Below are 20,206 nucleotides of genomic sequence, written 5' to 3'. Positions count from 1 at the left end.
CCAAGGTTAGATGGCACCTGCACTGAAACCTTGAAGAATCTTGCTACTGATCATTATTCATGCAGTGTCTGCATGAGTAATCCACAAATCTGGATGATTGATCTGGAGCCTCGAGTTCAAATTCTATTATAGCAGGGTGGGAATTATTAAATTAAAATTAATTGAATTAAATAATTTTGGAATATAAAACTCACCTCAGTTATAGTGACAACAAAGTGGCTAGACTTTCATGAAGGAAATTTGTCACCTCTGCTTGGTCTGTCAATATGTTCAAAGTTCGAAGTAAATTTATTCTCAAAATACACAAACGTCACTGTATGCAACTCTGAGATTCATTTTCTTGTGGGCGTACTCAATAAATCCATAGAATTATAATCATAACAGAGTTGAGTCAAGCTATCCTCTTTGATTCAAGGTTGAGAGGTAATAACTGCTCCTGAAGCTGTTGGTGTGAATCCTGAGCCTCCTCTACCTTCTTCGCAATGACAGCAGCAAGAAGAGAGCGTGTATGTGAAGTATTAACAGAAAATGCTGCAAGAAAATAAATCTGAAGGGGGTATATGGCGACTTTGATAATCAATTCACTCTTACTTTGAACTTTGAAATTCTCAACTGGTCAGACAACTTATGGCAAAAGGCTGCTGCTGTGAAGTGTTGATTCTGTTCCGTTCCCCATTGATGATTTCCAGCATTCTGTTTTTATTTTAGATTTCCAGCATCTGCATTTTTTTTTTTTGCTTTGCATATAACTCATCCATGGCTTCAAACTCATCTGAATTAGCCTCATCCAATATTCTCTTTAATTTCTTATGAACTGCAGAATCACTTTATTGATCAGTCTGGGATTCCATGAAGACCAGACTGGTTTAGCAAAGCAGATTAGTGAACAACTTGTACAATAATCCTACTATTTGTGTTTACCTCTACTGAGGTGTTATACTCAGTGGTGTCTTTATTAGGTACGCCTGTACACCTGTTTGTTAATGCAAATATCTAATCAACCAATCATGTGGCAGCAGGCCAATGTATAAAAAGCATGCAGGTCAAGTTGTTGTTCAGACCAAACATCAGAATGGGGAAGAAGTTTGATCTAAGTGACTTTGACCATGGAATGGTTGTTGGTGCCAGACAGGGTGATTTGAGTATCTCAGAAACAGCTGAGATATTCCTGCACAACATTCTCTAGAGCAGGGGATCCCATCCTGGGGTCTATGGACCCCTTTCTTAATGTTATCGGTCCATGGCATATAAAAGGTTGGAAATCCCGGCTCTAGGATGGCATGGAAAAAAAAAACCATTAAACGAACAACAGTTCTATGGGCAAAAATGCCTTGTTAATGAAAGAGGTCGGAGGAGAATGGTCTCAAGCTGACAGGAAGGCGACAGTAACTCAGAAAACCACATGTTACAACAGTGATGTGCAGAAAAGCATCTCTGAACGCACGACACGTTGAACTTTGAAGTGGATGGGCTACAGCAGCAGAAGACCACAGACACAAGATTAGCTTGCAATGAATGAATGATTAGGACTTGAAATGCAACAATCCAAATGCAGCCGTAAGAAAGGAAATGGATAAATATACAAAAGAGTAGAATTGCAGGGCATAAGGAAAAATACAATTCAGGAGACTAACTGTTTTATACTTTGAAGACCCAGTATTGGCAAAACATGCTGAATTGTCTCCTTTCTGTCTTTATTCATCTCTGATATTTTGACATTAGTGCCAATGCTGGTATTTATTGTCCAGTTCTAATTGCCCTTATCTGGTTATCTGATTTGTAGATTTATTTAATTACTTGTATTTATTCTCACCAACTAAAATATTAGAATTCAAGCTCGTGTAAGTGGTGTTTGATTAGGGTGTAGAAACTTAATTCTTCTTGTCGTTCAACTTTCCTATGCTTGCTTGTAGTTTTATATAATCATAATATGCATGTAATTTTTTAGTGAATTTTCTGGTAATTATGGTAGATTTGCTTATGCATTTTTCTAGGAATTTAGTTTCTGCAGCAGGTGTCACTCCACTTTAATTTGGCTCTTTTATAGGTTAATAGTTATCACTGGAATTTGTGTTATCTCTAGTCTAAGTATGAGAAAACCACAACTGCTATTTTCTTTGTCCTTTCATTGTCCTCTCAACTCTCTCTTTGTTCATTTTTTGACCTAGTAACATTTAGTGAAGCAATCATAAGCAATATGTTTGATGCCTCATTCTTGACTTCAGAAGAACCTTTGGAACATGTATCAGGATTCAACAGTGGTTTAGGATTCTGGCTGCAAAACGAACTACCGTACTTATCCACAGTGCCGGCAAACCTGTATTTTCCTTGATTAAACTTAATCGGTTCATAATTTACCCTGCCTTTTGTTTCACCAATTTAAGAATATAGTGTTCTAGTTTGTTCAGCATAATTTCTCATGTGGCTATCATTTCACCAGTGCCTGCACATGAATCAGGATTTTTTTTTTTGCAGTATAAAACTAATAGGCTGTTATATCACATTTTTATGGAAGTTATAGAGTTGAAAATTAATCATTGACATTGCTTGGCAGATTAGACTTTCAAAGTAAAATTATTATCAAAGCACATATACGTCACCAGATATAACCCTGAGATCCATTTTCTCACAACCATTCACAGCAGAACAAAGAAATACAACAGAATCAATGAAAAGCTACACGCAAGCAAAGGCTAACAAGCAACCAAGGTGCAAAAGTGAGAAACTGAGCAAATACAAAAAAAGATTAGAATAATAAATAAGTACATAGATAGATAGATAAATAAATACATACATACATACTGAGAACATGAGTTGCAGAGTTCTTAGAAGTGAGTCTATAGGTTGTGGAATCAGGTCAGAATTGAGGTGAGTGAAGTTATCCATGCTGGTTCAGGAGCCAGAAAGGTAATAAGTGTTCCTGAATCTGGTGGTGTGGGACCTAAGGCTCCTGTGCCTCCTTCCCGATGACAGCAACAAGAAGAGAGCATGGTCTGGATGGTGTGGGTCCTGGATGATGGATGCTGCTTTCTTGTGGCCCCGCTCCATGTCGATGTAGTCAATGGTGGGGAAAGCTTTTTGTGATGATTGGACTGCGATGGACTTTGGGAAACAGTACCAAGGTCCCATTTGAAAATGATGTATGTGCACACTTGTATCTCTGGAAGTGCAGAGTTCTTGTTAGAACAGTGAACTGTCTGGACATAATAAACAGGACAAACTTCTAACAGAAGATGCAAAAGAGTTCCATCTCATCGGAACTTTGAGTAGAAGTCCGACAGTATGGTGATGGCTACAGCTTTCAACGATGTGTCAGGTTTTTGACAGTGTGGGCTCTACTGAGGTGGCATGATGTTTCATTGTCCATACGAGGTACTTGATACCCACCACGCACCCCCCCCCCCCCACCTCCTTCATCTACCTATCAAGCAGAAATCAATTCCACAACCATATGCTGAACAACTTCCTAACTTCTAATAGCACACAAGATTCTGCAGACGCTGGAAATCCAGAGTAACACACATTGAATGCTGACTGACCTCAGCAGGTCAGGCAGCATCTATGCAAAGGAATAACCTTTTTATTCTGGCTTCTTCTCCCTTTCATTCTAGCCTTGATGAAAGCTCTTGGCCTGAAATATCGACTCTTCATTCATTCCCGTAGATGTTCCCTGACATGCTCAGTTCTTTCAGCATTTTGTGTGTGCTCCTTGTTTCCTATGTACTATTGTCATTCTACCAAGTTAGTGCAGGCTGAATTTGAACTTAATACAGAATATCATAAATTGCTTATTGGACAACTCATTTCGCTATTGTACAGATTAAATTTTCAACAAATGTATTGATAGTCAAAAGAGAAGTATCAATGATAAACTTTATTCTCCTTGTTTCCAAATCAGAATCAGGTTTAATGTCACTGGAATATGCCGTGAAAATTGCTGTTTTTGCGGCAGCGGTACAGTGCAATACAGAATAACAGATCTGTGAATTGCAGTAAGTATATACATTGAATAGTTAAATTAAATAAGTGGTGCAAAAATAGAAATTAAAAAGTAGTGAGGTAGTGTTTATGGGTTCAGTGTCCATTCAGAAATCAGATAGCAGCAGGGAAGAAGCTGTTCCTGAATCATATATTAGTAATTTGCTGTGTTGTGTTGCCATGATATGCACCAGAAAACAATAGCATTCAACAACTATGAATTGCTGTCTCAGGAAAGCAGCATTTACCATCAAAGAGCCTCATCACCCAGGCCATGCACTTTTCTTGCTGCTTCCATCAGACAGAAGGTACAAGTGCGTCAGGACTAGCACCACCAGGTTCAAGAACAGTTACTACCCCTCAACCATCAGGCTCTTACTCAAAAGAGGATAACTACATTCATCTAGTGAGGTGTTCCCACTACCAATGAGCTCACTTTAAGGACTCTTTATTTTATGCTCTCATTACTTATTGCTATTTATTTATAGTTGTGTTTGCTCAATTTGTTGTCTTCTGTGCTCTTGCTCTTTCATTGGTCCTGTTTATAGTTACGATTTTATGGATTTGTTGCGTATGCCCACGGGGAAAAGAATCTCAGGGTTGTATCTGATGACATATATGTACTCTGATAATAAATTTTACTTTGAACTTTGAGCTTTTTAAAGATTGATATAACATAAAGTTAGAGCTTAAAGTACAGATATGGAATAAAATGTGTATAAATATATAAATACCAGCATGTACTGTATTTACAATGTTAATAGTATTAAACAAGTTGTTTAAAGTATAATGATATTGGTTCAAATATTAAACAATATGAATTAGAAACTGTCTGCAAAAGGTTAAGTCATACTGTTAAGAAGAATATTTTATTTATAGATGGATCTGATGAACCTGATGTGATCCCTTGGTAAATAGTATGAAGCCTCAAGGTGTACCTTGTGGGATGAGATGCTATATATGGAATGTTCTAATCCAATGGAGATCGGTGCATCTGTGCCAGAACTAAAAATTAACAACTAGACCCAGGACATTTGACTGTCAGATCTCATTGATCCAAAGCAATATTCGTGATAGAAGTCAAGCAAACAAACTGCAAACAGCTTTTATTTGTTCAATAAGCAATATTTAAATTCTGTTAACTTTCCTGAGACGTCGACATCTCTACAAACCTAATTTAACACATTACAAGGGTCTGATTTATAATTGACCTGGAAAATGGAATGGGATTGAAAGTTACACAAGCAACAATTAAAGAAAAACTCTTTGCTGTCAAGCAAAATAAAAATAGTATTTGATTTATTATACAATGAACAGTGTCCTTAATTACAAAAAAGAAAGAACAGAATGTGATTTCAGAAGCATTTGTAAAAATCCCTGAATTCAATTTAAAAAAAGAATTGAGTTTTCACTTGGCATCAGAAATGATACATTAATATGCCCATCACATCAGAATGAACTTACATATTTCTGGAGAAGGAATTGATAGAATACTAATGAGGGATAAGCACAGAGGGATTGTTTCTCACCGGTCTGCATCAGGTCCTTGCTGAGCACCATATCAGCTATTTGCCATGGCTGTCTTAACGTTCTCTTCCTCCTATTTGCAAGGATGTCAAGAATATGTCTAGTGGTATCAGACAAGTTACCGTTGATTCATTATCACTTCATGGTCAGGTAGTTGTATGCTCAGCTTCCATTGCAGAGGTAGCCAGGACGACATTTCATTGCAGGACTGTGGGAATGCTGTCCGGCCTGTGGTGTCCTCTTACAGCTGAGACGTTAAATGAAAACCCTGTTTGCACGATCATCTTTTGTTGATCATCTTCATGTATTTTCAAGATTCATGATTGCTTACTATCATTTTTCAGTAAGCAAGTGAAAAGAGAATAAAATAATTACAGCATATGAAATACACCATAAGCCTAAAAACAGAATAAAAAGAACAAAGCACAATCATTGCAAGTATAAACATAATCCTCTAAAACAGTGTACAAGTGCAGGTCGGTGGGACTAAGCAATTTAAATAGGATTAGATGTGCCGAGGGACCTGTTTCTGTGCTGTACTTTCCCATGATTCTAAGAAACTTATATACTGGTACCTAGACTGATAGTACGTACTGTACCTAAAGTGACACCAGATGAAGTAAGTTGGAAGGAGATGCTGGCAGGGATGACAGCAGAGCAGCAACGGCGTGGGTTTCTAGGAAAAATGAGGAAGGTACAGGACAGATGTATTCCAAAAGCCAAGAAGTGCTCAAAGGGCAAAATAGTACAAGCGTGGCTGACAAGGGAAGTCACAGCTAATGTAAAAGCAAAAGAGAGGGCATACAACAAAGCAAAAATTAGTGGAAAGACAGAGGATTGGGAAGCTTTTAAAACCCTACAGAGAGCAACTTAAAGAATCATTAGAAGGGAAAAGATGAAATATGAAGGCAAGCTTGCAAACAATATCTAAGTAAAACCTTCGTCAAGTATGTAAAAAGCAAAAGAAAAATGAGAGTGGATACAGGACCACTAGAAAATGAGGCCAGAGGAATAATAATGGGGGCCAAGGAGATGGCAGATGAACTAAATGAATATTTTGCATCAGCCTTTACTGTGGAAGACACTAGCAGGGTGCCAGATGTTGAAGGGTGCGAGGGAAGATAAGTGAGTGTAGTTACTATTACAAGGGGGAGAAGGTGCCCAAAAAGCTGAAAGACCTGAGTCACCCAGACCAGATGAACTGCATGCTGGGGTTTCTGAAGGACGTAGTGGTAGAAATTGTGCAGGCATTAGTAATGATCTTTCAAAAATCATTGGATTCTGGCATGATGCCAGAGGACTGGAAAATTGCAAATGTCACTCCACTTTTTAAGAAAGGAGGCAGAAAGGAAATTATAGACCAGTTAGCCTGACCTCAGTGGTTGGGAAGATGTTGGAATCAATTGTTAAGAATGAGGTTATGGAGTACTTGGTGACACAGGACAAGATAGGACAAAGACAGCATGGTTTCCTTAAGGGAAAATCTTGCCTGAAGAACCTGTTGGAATTCTTTGAGGAGATTACAAGTAGGACAGATAAAGGGGATACAGTGGATGTTGTATATTTGGACTTTCAGGAGGTCTTTGACAAGGTGCCGCACATGAGAATGTTTACCAAGTTAAGAGCCCATGTTACGGATTCAGCAACAGTAAATATATGAGTGAGGCAGGGGTTTTTATAACAAATAAAACATTTATTAAACACTGAAAAACAAACCCACAAAAGTAAACAAACCACTCACGTAACCGGAAGTCAGCTGCTGTGCGGCAGCTTAAACAGTTCTTAAAGCAATGAAGCTTAAACAGTTCATAAAGTGATGTTGCAAAAACAGTTTTTCAAAGTAGTATTGCAAAAGTTCAAAATGCTTACAGTCCATTTAAGGGAGAGACTTTTTAAGATGATTTATATTCTCTTTCACGTCGTGTCGTTGCGGTTCCCAGTCGAACTACTTTTCCCACGAAGAATTAACGAAGATGGAAAATGAAACAGCTTAAAGACACTGACCTTTCCTTTACAAAACTGTACCCCAATCCTTTCTGCTATTTCACAGGGATTAACACGGAGACAGCCAACAAATTCCTTCTGAATGAGTATCTAACAAGGTCGAACCTGTTGCACCGTCGAAATCAATTTTCCTCGATCTTTTAACTCCCGAACTCCGATCTTCACTCTCCACTGATTTTTAGCTAGCAGTATTATAAAGAAACTGCCGGCAATGACCTTCTAAACTTTAGGCATTAAATAAAACTCCATCTTTCAACCACACTGCATCATAATATTAGATCACGCAGTGGCATGAAGTCACAATGGCAAATCCAGCCACGAACTGCCCCTCCTCACAGGGAGGGGTCCTCCTTTTATACCCTGTAAAAAAAAACTGTCACATGACCTCTACTGGCGGGAAAATGACGTCACTCCACCATCACAAGACCATTACCTCAAGTCCAGTATAGCTTCAACACCTGTCGCGTGACAAGTACACCCCTGTCACGTGTCACGGGTATGTAACACCCATGTACTACAGGAAAATTACTAACATGGTTAGAGCATTGGCTGAGTGGTAGGAAGCAGTGAGTGGGAATAAAGGAATCCTTTTCTGGTTGGCTGCCAGTGACCAATGGTGTTCCGCAGGGATTGGTGTTGGGCCCACTTCTTTTTATGCTGTAACCTTGACTATTGTGAACAGTTTTGGCCCCTCATGTAAGAAAAGATGTGTTGGCATTGGAGAGGATTCAATAGAGGTTCACAAAGATGATTCTGGGAATGAAAGAGTTATCGTATGAGGAACGTTTGATAGCTCTGGGACTGTACTTGCTGGAATTTTGAAGGATGGGGGGGGGGATCTCATTGAAACCTTTCAAATGTTGAAAGGCCTAGACAGAGTAAATGTGGAAGGGATGTTTCCCATGGTGGGAGAACCTTGGATAAAAGGGCACAGCCTCAGGGTTGAGGGGCGTCCATTTAAATCGGAGATGTGGAGACATTTCTTTAGCTAGAGAGTGGTGAACTTGTGGAACTATTACCACAGGCAGATGTGGAGGCCAGTTTCTTGGGTGTATTTAAGGCACAGCTTGATAGGCTCTTGATAGGTTCTTGATTAGATATGGCATCAAAGGTTATGGGGAGAAAGCTGGGGAGTGGAGCTGACGAGGGGAGATAAGGAGCAGCCATGATTGAATGGCTGAGTAGTTTTGATGGGCCAAATGGCCTAATTCTGCTCCTGTGTCTTACAGTCTTATATGTATATCTTATATGGAGATGTAGTGGACAGTGCGGAAGGTTTTCAAAGCTTGCAGAGGGATTTGGACCAGTTGGAGGCATGGGCAGAAAAATGGCAGATGGAGTTTAATGTGGACAAGTGTGAGGTATTGCACTTCAGAAGGTCAAGCCAAGGTAGAACATACAAGGTAAATGGTAGGACACTGAGGAGTGCAGTGGAACAGAGGGATCGGGGAGTACAGATACATAATTCCCTAAAAGTGGCGTCACAAGTAGATAGGGTTGTCACACATTGGCCTTTATAAATCAAAGTATTGAGTATAAGAGTTGGAATGTAATGGTGAGGTTGTATAAGACACTGGTGAGACCAAATTTGGCGTATTGTATGCAGTTTTGGTCACCTAATTACAGGAAGGATATTAATAAGGTTGAAAGAGTGCAGAGAAGATTTACAAGAATGTTGCTGGGACTTGAGAAACTGAGTTAAAGAGAAAGGTTGAATAGGTTAGGACATTATTCCCTGGAGCGTAGGAGAATGAGGGGTGATTTGATAGTGGTGTATAAAATTATGATAGGTATAGATAAAGTGAATGCAAGCAGGCTTTTTCCACTGAGGCCAGGGGAGAAAAAAAACAGAGGTCATGGGTTAAGGGTGAAGGGGGAAAAGTTTAAAAGGAACATGGGGGGGGGGCTTCTTCACACAGAGAGTGGTGGGAGTGTGGAATGAGCTGCCAGCTGAAGTGGTGAATGCGGGTTCACTTCTAACATTTAAGAAAAACTTGGACAGGTATATGGATGAGAGGGGTTTGGAGGGATATGGGCCGGGTGCAGGTCAGTGGGACTAGGCAAAAAAATGGTTCGGCACAGCCAAGTAAGGCCAAAAGGCCTGTTTCCGTGCTGTAATATTCTATGGTTCTATGGTACGTAGTGGTGGTAGGGGGTGGAGATTTGGGTTGATCAGGCCGATGGCTTGGGGAAAGCAGCTGTTTTTGAGTCTGGTCGTCCTGTTTTCGATGCTGCATAGCCTCTGCCCTGATGGAAGTGGGACAGACAGTCCATAAGGAGGGTGGGCAGGATCCTCTATGCTATTGCTGGCCTTTTTCCAGTACCTTTCTGTATCTATATCTCTGATGGCGGGTAGGCCTGTGCCTTCGATACGTTGGGCAGTTTTAACCACCCATTGTAGGGCCACACCTGTCTGCCATGGTACATTTTCTCTACTCTGTGGATGATACAATCTATCATCCGTATTATGGGCAGCATGGTACCGCTATTACAGTGCGAGTGACCTGGGTTCAATTTCCAGCAGGGTCTGTAAGAGTTTGTATGTTCTCCCTGTGAACGTGTGGGTTTCTACCCAGTGCTTTGGTTTCCAAAGACGTAGGGTTAGGGTTAGCAAATACATGCATGTTCTGTTGGTGCCAGAAACATGGCGTCACAGTACACATTTGGTCTGTGTTGGTCAGTGATGCAAATGATGCATTTCACTGTATATTTTGATGTATTGATTTTATTTATTTAGAGATACAGCATAGTTACAGACCCTTCTGGCCCAACGAGCCCTCAGTTACACCAATATGACCAATTCACCTAATGACCCTACATCTTTGGACTGTGGGAGGAAACCAGAGCACCCGGAGGAACCCCACATGGTCACGTGGAGAATGTACAAACTCCTGACAGACAGCAATGGGAATTGAATGGTGATCACTGATCACTGGTGGGAATTGCTGCCGTAATAGCATTAATGTGCATGTATAAAGCTAATCTCACTTTAATCTTCCACTACCCCGTCTACCTGCAATCCCGCTTTCAGGGAAGCCTTGCTAATCTCAGTGCCAAAGTGTCTAAGAAAGGATGTGCTGACATTGGAGAGGGTTCAGAGGAGGTTCATGAAAATGATTCTGAGATTGAAAGGCTTATCATATGAGGAGTGATTAAAGGCTAACCTCAGTGCAAAGTTCAAAGTTTATTATCAAAGTGCATAAATATCACGATATACAATCCTGAGATTCCTTTTGCTCCAGGCATACTCAGCAAAACTATAGAATAGTAACTATAACACAATCAATGAAAGAGCAGCTAGAGTGCAGAAGACAACAAACTGTGCAAATGAAAATATAAATAAATATCAATATATAACAAGAATATGAGATAACGAGATAAAGATTCCTTAAAGTAAGATCATTGGCTGTTGGAACATCTCAGTAATGGGGCAAGTAAGTGTAGTTATCCCCCTTTCTTAAAGAGTCTGATGATTGAGGGGTAGTAACTGTTCTTGAACCTAGTGGTGTGAGTCCTGAAGCTCTTGTACCTTCTACCTGATGGCAGCAGCAAGAAAAGAGCACGGCTTGGGTGGTGGCAATCTCTGATGATGGATGCTGCTTTCCTACAACAGCGTTTCATGTAGATTTTTCTTCATTGACCTGAAATTCCCCTAATATTTAAAATTCTATCATATGACAAAAAGCATTCCGAGTCTTCCTGGATTGGTGAAAGGTTTTCTTGGAATATGCTCTCTTTATCAGCAGCAGAGCTCTGGAACTCTTGGAGTTTCATGGATTGAGCGTAACACGATATCACCCACTGTGCTGCACATCCCTATCTAATGGAAGTGTAATGTGTCCTTCCTCTTTGTGAGACCAGTGTTTAAAATTTTGCAGATTCAATATCGTAATTCAGATGTCATTCTCTAATCTCAGTAATATTTCTGGGTTAAGTCAGTCAGCTTCAGATGCAGCAACGAACCAATTGACTCAGTTTAAATCCTGTAACTGTAGAATTCGTACCCTCTTTGTCCATTTGGTTGGAATTTTAAAGACCTTTCATCTATTCATTTTAAAATCAAAGACAAAACTAAAATTGGCGATTCTGACAAATGAATACTTAACTTTCAAGGGACATAGCTGGATTTGATTTTATTGCTATTTATTTCCACAAAACACCAAGTTTTAGTTTGGACAAATTTTCAATAATGGGAACTTAAGCTAAAAATTACTTTTAGTTTTTCTATTTCTTAGAACAGAGATGAGAAACTTGTTTAGTTAAAGGGTAGTGAATCTGTGAAGTTCATTGCCACAGATGGCCGTAAAGGCCAACTCATTGGATATATTTAAAGTGGAGTTTGCCAGGTTTTGATTAGTAAGGGTGTTGAATTTTGCAAGGAGAAAGCAGAAGAATAGGGTTGAGAGTTCAAAGTTCAATGTAAACTTATTATCAAAGTACAGGTGGATCCGTTTTTCCGAACGCTCGCTTTACGACAGCTCACTGTTACGAAAGACCTACATTAGTACCTGTTTTCGCTAACCAAAGAGGATTTTCGCTTTTACGAAAAAAAGACGCCCGCTTTATATGTGTGTTTACCCTGAGAAAGACTACCATGACCGTGGAGCCTTGTGCGGGCAGTTGTGTGTACGTGCATAGGTGTGTACGTACCGATTTTTTTTCTCCAAATTGATTTTGGCTCGCTGTCTTCCCGATTTTGATAAGTGAAACTACACCATACATACAATATTTCTACTTTATATAGGGTGTATATTTATCATATCATTCCTGCTTTTACTATATGTTAGTGTTATTTTAGGTTTTATGTGTTATTTGGTATGATTTGGTAGGTTATATTTTGGGTCTGGGAACGCTCAAAAATTTTTCCCATATAAATTAATGGTAATTGCTTCTTTGCTTTTTGACATTTTGGCTTACAAACGGTTTCATAGGAATGTTCTACCTTCGGATAGCGGGGGAAACCTGTACATATATGTCATTGTTAGGGAAATTAATTTGTCAAGATATTTCAATTAAAATTGATCACAAGTAAGTTAGACACAGATGTTGAAGTAAAGAGAGCTTTATTCACAATATCGTGGAGAGTGGAACTGCTAACTGTGGGTTTTGAACTCCCAGTACTACAGGGGGCGCTGCTCCTTTTATTCAGGTACAAATCAATCAAAAAGCAAAGGCTGTTCAGTTCCCATGTGAATTACAAAAGATAAGCTCGGATCACATGCATTTCTCTTATGATAAGCTATACCCACAGCAACAGCCAAAATTAAAAATTCAGTCCTGTGTACAACTTTGTATTAACAGACAGATTGTCTCATATCCTTGAGGCTAATTTTTACAAGATGAGCAACTGCAAGTATTTATTGTAAGAGCCGTCTTTGCTAAAAGCCAAGGCCATATCTCTCATAAGCTAAATTGCAAACTGGTTTCCATATTCAAAAATGAATATTAACCCTTTGTCTATCAAAATCTTTAACTTGCAATGTTTTCCTCCACAGTCACCATATACTATCCTGAGATTAAATTTATTTTGGGCATTCACAGTCAATATGAAGAAACACAACCGAATTGTTGAAAAACTACACACAAGCAAAGGCAGCCAAAAAACAATCTACAAAAAACTATCTACAAATTGTGCAAATACAGAAATAAAAACAAAATAATAATAATTATAGATTAATAGTAAAACATAATATCGAGGACATGAGTTGCAGCATGCTTGAAAGTGAATGGGGTGAGTTGAGTTATCCAGTCTGGTTGAGGGGTAATAACTACCAGAAATAACCTGCTGATGAGGGGCCTAACGCTCCTGTACCTCCTTCCTGATGGCAGCAGCGAAAAGAGAACATGGCCTGAACATTGGGAGTCCTTGATGATGGATGCTGCTTTCCTGCGACAGCATTCCTTGTTGATATACTTAGTGGTGGGGAGAGATTTACTTGTGATAAACTGGGCTGTATCCACTACCTATCGTAAGCTTTGTGTTGGTGTCTCCATACTAATAAATCAGCCATAACCAAATAGTGGAGCAGATTTAATGGTCTGAATGGCCTTATCATCTATTTATGAGAGTAGGCCATGATATATTCTCATATTCTAAGGCTGAGCATTTTCATTTTCCCAGGTATTTGATTACACTTCTAATGTGTGCATAAGGTGTAGGTTATTTCAGCTAGATATTTTTCCACACTACCTCCCAATATCAGACTAATGGCAGAAGACCAACACCATTACTGTCCTTCTCACTCAGGATAAAAATAGCAGATGCTATATTAGCATACAGATACATTGAATTGCTGCTATTTGTACAGGCGTCCACAGAAACTTCCTAGATATGTTAAAGGCAAAATGTGAATGGAAATTGTTGTATTCAATTGGCAGGTCATTGACAATTCTTAAAAGGCACTTCGACAGGTACATCAATAGATAGAGTTTAGAAGGATATGGGCCAAACATGGACAAATGGGCCAGCTTTGATGGAGATCTTGATTGGTGTGAACTTGTTGGGCCAAAAAGCTTGTTTCCATGTTGTAAACTCTCTGAATCAGAATCAGGTTCATCATCAATAACATATGTCGTGAAATTTGTTGTTTTATGGCAGCATTACCGTATAACACTTAAAATATACTATAAATTATAATAAGAAATATATATCAAATAAGTAGGTCAAAAAGAGAACAAAAAATAGTGAGGTAGTGTTTATGGGTTCATTGTCTTTTCAGAAATACGATGGCAGAGCAGAGGAGCTGTTCCAAAACTGTTGAGTGTGTGCCTTCAGGCATCTGTACCACTGCTCTGATGGTAGTAATGGGAAGAGGGCACTTCCTGGGTGATGGAGTCCTTAATTATTGAGGCATTGCCTTTTGAAGATGTGTTCAGTGGTGGAGAAGCTTGTGCCCATGATGGAGCTGGTTAAGTTGACAACTTTGTGAAGCTTTTTTTGATCATGTGCATTAACCCCTCCATACCAGATGGTAATGTAACCAGTTAGAACACTCTGCATGGTACATCTGTAGAAATTTGCTAGAGACTTTGGTGACATACCAAATCTTCTCAAGTTCCTACTAATAAAATATAGCTACTGGCATGCCTTCTTCATAATTGCATCAGTATTTTGGGCCCAGGATAGATCTTCAGAGATGTTGACACCCAGGAACTTGAAAGTGCTCACCCCTTCACCTGCTGACTTGTTGATAAGGACTGGTGTGTGTTCTCTTCCACTTCCTGAAATCCACAGTCATTTCTTTTGTCTTACTGACATTAAGACCAAGGAGCTACTAATGTTTCAGAAACAAATGCTACTTTCCATTCCCATTCCGACATGTCGGTCCGTGACTTCGGTGAGAGGAAATCAGTGAGCCTGAGTACGTGCTTTCTGAGGTAAAAAGGTAACGTCAGTAGGTACTTTTTTAAAATTTATTCTGACTAATCTGGGATCAAGTAATGGGGGAGACAGTTAGAGCAGTGGTGTGCTCTGTATGCAGTATGTGGGAGGTCAGGGTCAACACAGCTGTCCCTGATGACTACACCTGCAATAGGTGCATCCAGCTGCAGCTCCTATCAGACCGAGTTAGGGAATTGGAGCAGGAGCTGGATGAGCTACGGATCATTCGGGAGGCAGAGGCAGAGATAGATAAGAGTTATCGGGAGGTAGTCACACCAAAAAGACAGGAGGTAGGCAAATGGGTGACAGTCAAGAGAGGCAGGGGGAGCAGACAGAGAGAGCAGAGCACCCCTGTGGCCATTCCCATCAACAATAAGTATACCGTTTTGGATACTGTTGGTGGGGATGACCTACCAGGAACAAGTTGCAGTGGTCCTGTCTCTGGCACTGAGGTTGGACTCTCGACTAGGCAGGGGAGGAGGGAAGAGAAAAGAGCGGTAATGATAGGGGTTTCTATAGTCAGGGGGGCGGATAAGAGGTTTTGTGGGGAAGATCGGGAGTCTCGGATGGTATGTTGCTTCCCTGGTGCCGGGGTCCGGGACATCTCAGATCGGGTGCAGGTTATTCTCGAGAGGGAGGGCAAGAATCCAGATGTTGTGGTCCATGTAGGGACTAACGACGTGGGTAGGATGAGTGAGGGGGTCCTGCGTAGGGAGTTCAGGGAGTTAGGTGCGATGCTGAAGAGCAGGACCTCCAGGGTAACAATCTCTGGATTGCTACCTGTGCCACGTGCGAGTGAGGCAAGGAATAGAAAGATTATAAAGATTAATACGTGGCTGAGAGGATGGTGCAGGAGGGAGGGCTTCAGGTTTTTAGATAATTGGCCTTTGTTCCAGGGAAGGTGGGATCTGTTCCGAAGGGACGGTTTACACCTGAACTGGAGCTGTATTAACATTCTTGCAGGGAAGTTTGCTAGTGCTTCTTGGGGGAGGGTTTAAACTAAATTTGCAGGGGGCGGGGATCCAGAATGTGAGAGAGGATAGTGAGATGAAGAATAAAGGACAGGTGGGGACTACACGGTTCCGGAATATTAAGTGTGTAGTAGAGAAAGGTGAGGCGGAACAAGTGATAAGGAGGACACATGTATAGAGGGATGGTCTGATGGAACATGGAGTTAAATGTGCAGAAAGAATAAGTAAATTTAGGAAGGACTACAAAATTCTAGGGGCGTATAGCCCGATGGGAGTTCGGGGAGCTGGGTTAAGCACAATAGGCAGCAATTCAAACAGAGAGAGGAGAAATGGGTTAAAAATTCTATCTCTGAATGCACGAAGTGTCAGAAATAAGGCGGATGAGCTTGAAGCTCAGGTGCGAATGGGTAACTATGATATTGTTGGGATAACGGAGACATGGCTGCAGGGAGATCAGACCTGGGAAATGAATGTACAAGGGTATACGTGCTATCGTAGGGACAGAAATGTGGGCAGAGGGGGTGGGGTGGCCCTGTTGGTGAGGAATGAGATTCAGTCCTTTGCAAGGGGGGACATAGGATCAGGAGAAGTAGAGTCTGTGTGGATAGAACTAAGGAACAGTAAGGGCAAAAGGACCCAAATGGGTGTTGTCTACAGGCCACCAAACAGTAGCATGGATATTGGGTACAAGTTGAATAGTGAGTTAACATTGGCATGTGGCAAAGGTAATGTCGCAGTAGTTATGGGGGATTTCAACATGCAGGTGAACTGGGAGAATCAGGTTGGTGCTGGACCACAAGATAGGGAGTTTGTAGAGTGCCTACGGGATGCATTCTTGGAACAGCTTGTACGAGAGCCGACCAGGGACAAGACTATTCTGGATTTAGTGTTATGTAATGAACAGGATTTGATAAGCGATCTCGCAGTAAAGGAGCCATTAGGAGGTAGTGATCACAATATGATAAGCTTTTATCTGCAATTTGAGAAGGATAAGGGCAGCTCGGAGGTGTCAGTGTTGCAGATGAACAGGGAAAACTATGGAGCCATGAGGGAGGAGCTGGCCAAAGTTGACTGGATGGATAGCCTAGCAGAAAAGACAGTGGAACAGCAATGGCAGGTATTCTTGGGAATAATGCACAAGGTGCAAAATCAGTTCATCCCCCAGAGAAGGAAGGATTCAAAGGGGGGAAAGGGGCCTCAGTGGTTGACAAAGGAAGCCAGAGACTGCATAGCATTAAAAAAAAGGAAATATGACAGAGCTAAGGTGAGTGGGAGGACAGATGATTGGGAAGTTTTTAAGGAACAACAGAACTTAGCTAAAAAGACAATACGGGGAGAAAAAATGAGGTACGAACGCAAGCTAGCCAGGAATATAAAAGAAGATAGCAAAAGCATTTTTTAGTTATGTGAAGAGAAAGAAGATAGTTAAGAACAATGTTGGGCCCTTGAAGAATGAATTGGGTGAAATTGTTATGGGAAACAGAGAAATGGCAGAAGAATTTAATAAGTACTTTAGATCTGTCTTCACTTAAGGAAGACACAAGCAATCTCCCAGATGTATGGATGGGCCAAGGACATAGGGTAACAGAGGAAATGAAACAGATTGACATTCGGAAGGAAACTGTGATGAGAAGACTGATGGGACTGAAGGATGACAAATCCCCAGGTCCAGATGGTCTGCATCCTAGGGTACTAAAGGAGGTGACTCTGGAAATTGCGGATGCATTGGTAATCATTTTCCAATGTTCCTTAGATTCAGGATCATTTCCTGAGGATTGGAGAATGGCTTATGTTATCCCACTTTTTAAGAAAGGAAGGAGCGAGAAAACAGAGAACTATCGACCTGTCAGCCTGACATCGGTGGTGGGAAAGATGCTAGAGTCCATTATTAAGGATGAAATAGTGGCATATCTAGATAGCAGTGATAGGATTGGGCCGAGCCAGCATGGATTTACCAAGGGTAAATCATGCTTGACTAATCTGTTGGAGTTTTTCGAGGATGTAACCAGGAAGTTAGACGGGGGAGATCCAGTGGATGTAGTGTACCTCGATTTTCAGAAGGCATTTGATAAGGTCCCACATAGAAGATTGGTGGGTAAAATCAAATCTCAGGGCATAGGGAGGAAGGCACTGACATGGATAGAAAACTGGTTGGCAGATAGAAAGCAAAGGGGAGCGGTGAATGGGTGTTTCTCGGAATGGCAGGTGGTGACTAGTGGGGTGCCACAGGGCTTGGTATTGGGACCACAGCTGTTTACCATTTACGTTAACGATTTGGATGAAGGCATAGAAAATAACATCAGCAAATTTGCTGATGATACTAAGCTGGGTGGCAGTGTGACATGTGATGAGGATGTTAGGAGAATTCAGGGTGACTTGGATAGGCTGGGTGAGTGGGCAGATACTTGGCAGATGGTGTTTAATGTGAATAAGTGTGAGGTTATCCACTTTGGGAGTAAGAACAGGAAGGCAGATTATTATCTGAACGGTGTAGAGTTGGGTAAGGGAGTAATACAAAGAGATCTCGGAGTCCTTGTTCATCAGTCACTGAAGGTGAATGAGCAAGTGCAGCAGGCAGTGAAGAAGGCTAATGGAATGTTGGCCTTTATTACAAAGGGAATTGAGTACAAGAGCAAGGAAATCCTCTTGCATTTGTACAGAGCCCTGGTGAGACCACACCTGGAGTATTGTGTACAGTTTTGGTCTCCAGGGTTAAGGAAGGACATCCTGGCTGTAGAGGAAGTGCAGCGTAGATTCATGAGGTTAATTCCTGGGATGTCTGGACTGTCTTACGCAGAGAGGTTAGAGAGACTGGGCTTGTTCACGCTGGAATTAAGGAGATTGAGAGGGGATCTGATTGAAACATATAAGATTATTAAGGGATTGGACAAGATAGAGGCAGGAAATATGTTCCAGATGCTGGGAGAGTCCAGTACCAGAGGGCATGGTTTGAGAATAAGGGGTAGGTCATTTAGGACAGAGTTAAGGAAAAACTTCTTCTCCCAGAGAGTTGTGGGGGTCTGGAATGCACTGCCTCGGAAGGTAGTGGAGGCCAATTCTCTGGATACTTTCAAGAAGGAGCTAGATAGGTATCTTATGGATAGGGGAATCAAGGGATATGGGGACAAGGCAGGAACTGGGTATTGATAGTAGATGATCAGCCATGATCTCAAAATGGCAGTGCAGGCTCGAAGGGCTGAATGGTCTATTTCTGCACCTATTGTCTATTGTCAGGATGAGGCCATGCTCAGGTTGGAGGAGCAACGCCTTAAATTCCATCTGGGTCAAATCCAACCTGATGGCATAAACTTCTGGTAATTGCCTCCCTCATCACCATTCCCCCTTCCTGTTTCCTTCTCTTCATAACTGCCCATCACCTCCCTTTGCTGCTCCTCTCCCTTCCCTTTCATCTATGGTTTTCTGTCCTCTCCTGTCAGATTCCCTCTTCTCCAGCTTTTTGTCTCTTCTGCCAATCAACTTCCCAGCTCTTTACTTCACCCCTTCCCTGTTTCTCCTATTATCTACCACCTTGAACTTCTTCCTCTCCACCCCACACCTTCTTACTCTTACTCTTTCCTATCCAGTCCTGAGGAAGGGTCACGGCCGACTGTTCATTCTTTTCCATTGATGCTGCCTGACCTGCTGAGTTCCTCTAGCATTTTTTGTGTGTTGCTTTTGATTTCCAGCATCTGCAGAATCTCTTGTGTTTGTTCATATCACTGGAAAATGTCGTGAAATTTGTTGTTATGTAGCAGCAGTAAATTGCAATTCATAATAATAGGAACATCATTATTACTGTAAATTGCAGTAAGAAATATATAGTTAAATCAAATAAGTAGTAAAAAAAAATAAAAAGAAAAGTAGTGATGTAGCATTCGTAGGTTCAATGTCCATTCAGAAATCTGATGGCAGAGGGGAAGAAGCTGTTCCTGAAACATTGAGTGTGTGTCTTCCGGCTCCAGTTCCTCCTCCTGGTGAGAAGAGAGGATGTCCTGAGTGACGGGGGTCCTTAATAATGAATGCCATTGGTAAAGTAACCTATCATATGAATTGTGGTTCTCTTATAGTTTAAATACATTTCTGCAGAGATTCATGGCAAACATATCCTTTGGCGTATTACTTTTGTAACTTAGGAAAATTTGTATCTGGGGCTCTATGACAATGAAAACTTGGTACTTGTGACTTTGTCTGACTAGTCATTCAACATGCACTGGGTGTGGCAGTGCCGGACTGTGACACCGCTGTCTGTGGTCAGTTTGTGTTCAGTGGTGAACAGATATGGTCTGCTTGCCATCTCTCTAAAGATAACTTCTGCAGGATACAGTTTCTGAGTGTAATAACACCT

At 41.0% G+C, this 20,206-nt stretch overlaps 1 protein-coding gene across 2 annotated transcripts in view; it reads left to right on the top strand.

Moving 5' to 3' along the window:
- The window catches only part of dhrsx (dehydrogenase/reductase (SDR family) X-linked), a 393,322-nt gene that overhangs the window by 213,624 nt on the left and 159,492 nt on the right, over positions 1 to 20,206 (top strand). The gene's annotated exons all lie outside the window — the stretch shown is intronic.

This window comes from Hemitrygon akajei, chromosome 4 (genome assembly GCF_048418815.1).
Source record: "Hemitrygon akajei chromosome 4, sHemAka1.3, whole genome shotgun sequence".
Taxonomy (NCBI): domain Eukaryota; kingdom Metazoa; phylum Chordata; class Chondrichthyes; order Myliobatiformes; family Dasyatidae; genus Hemitrygon; species Hemitrygon akajei.
Note: the sequence above shows the minus strand (reverse complement) of the source record. Positions and strands in the feature narration are given on the sequence as shown.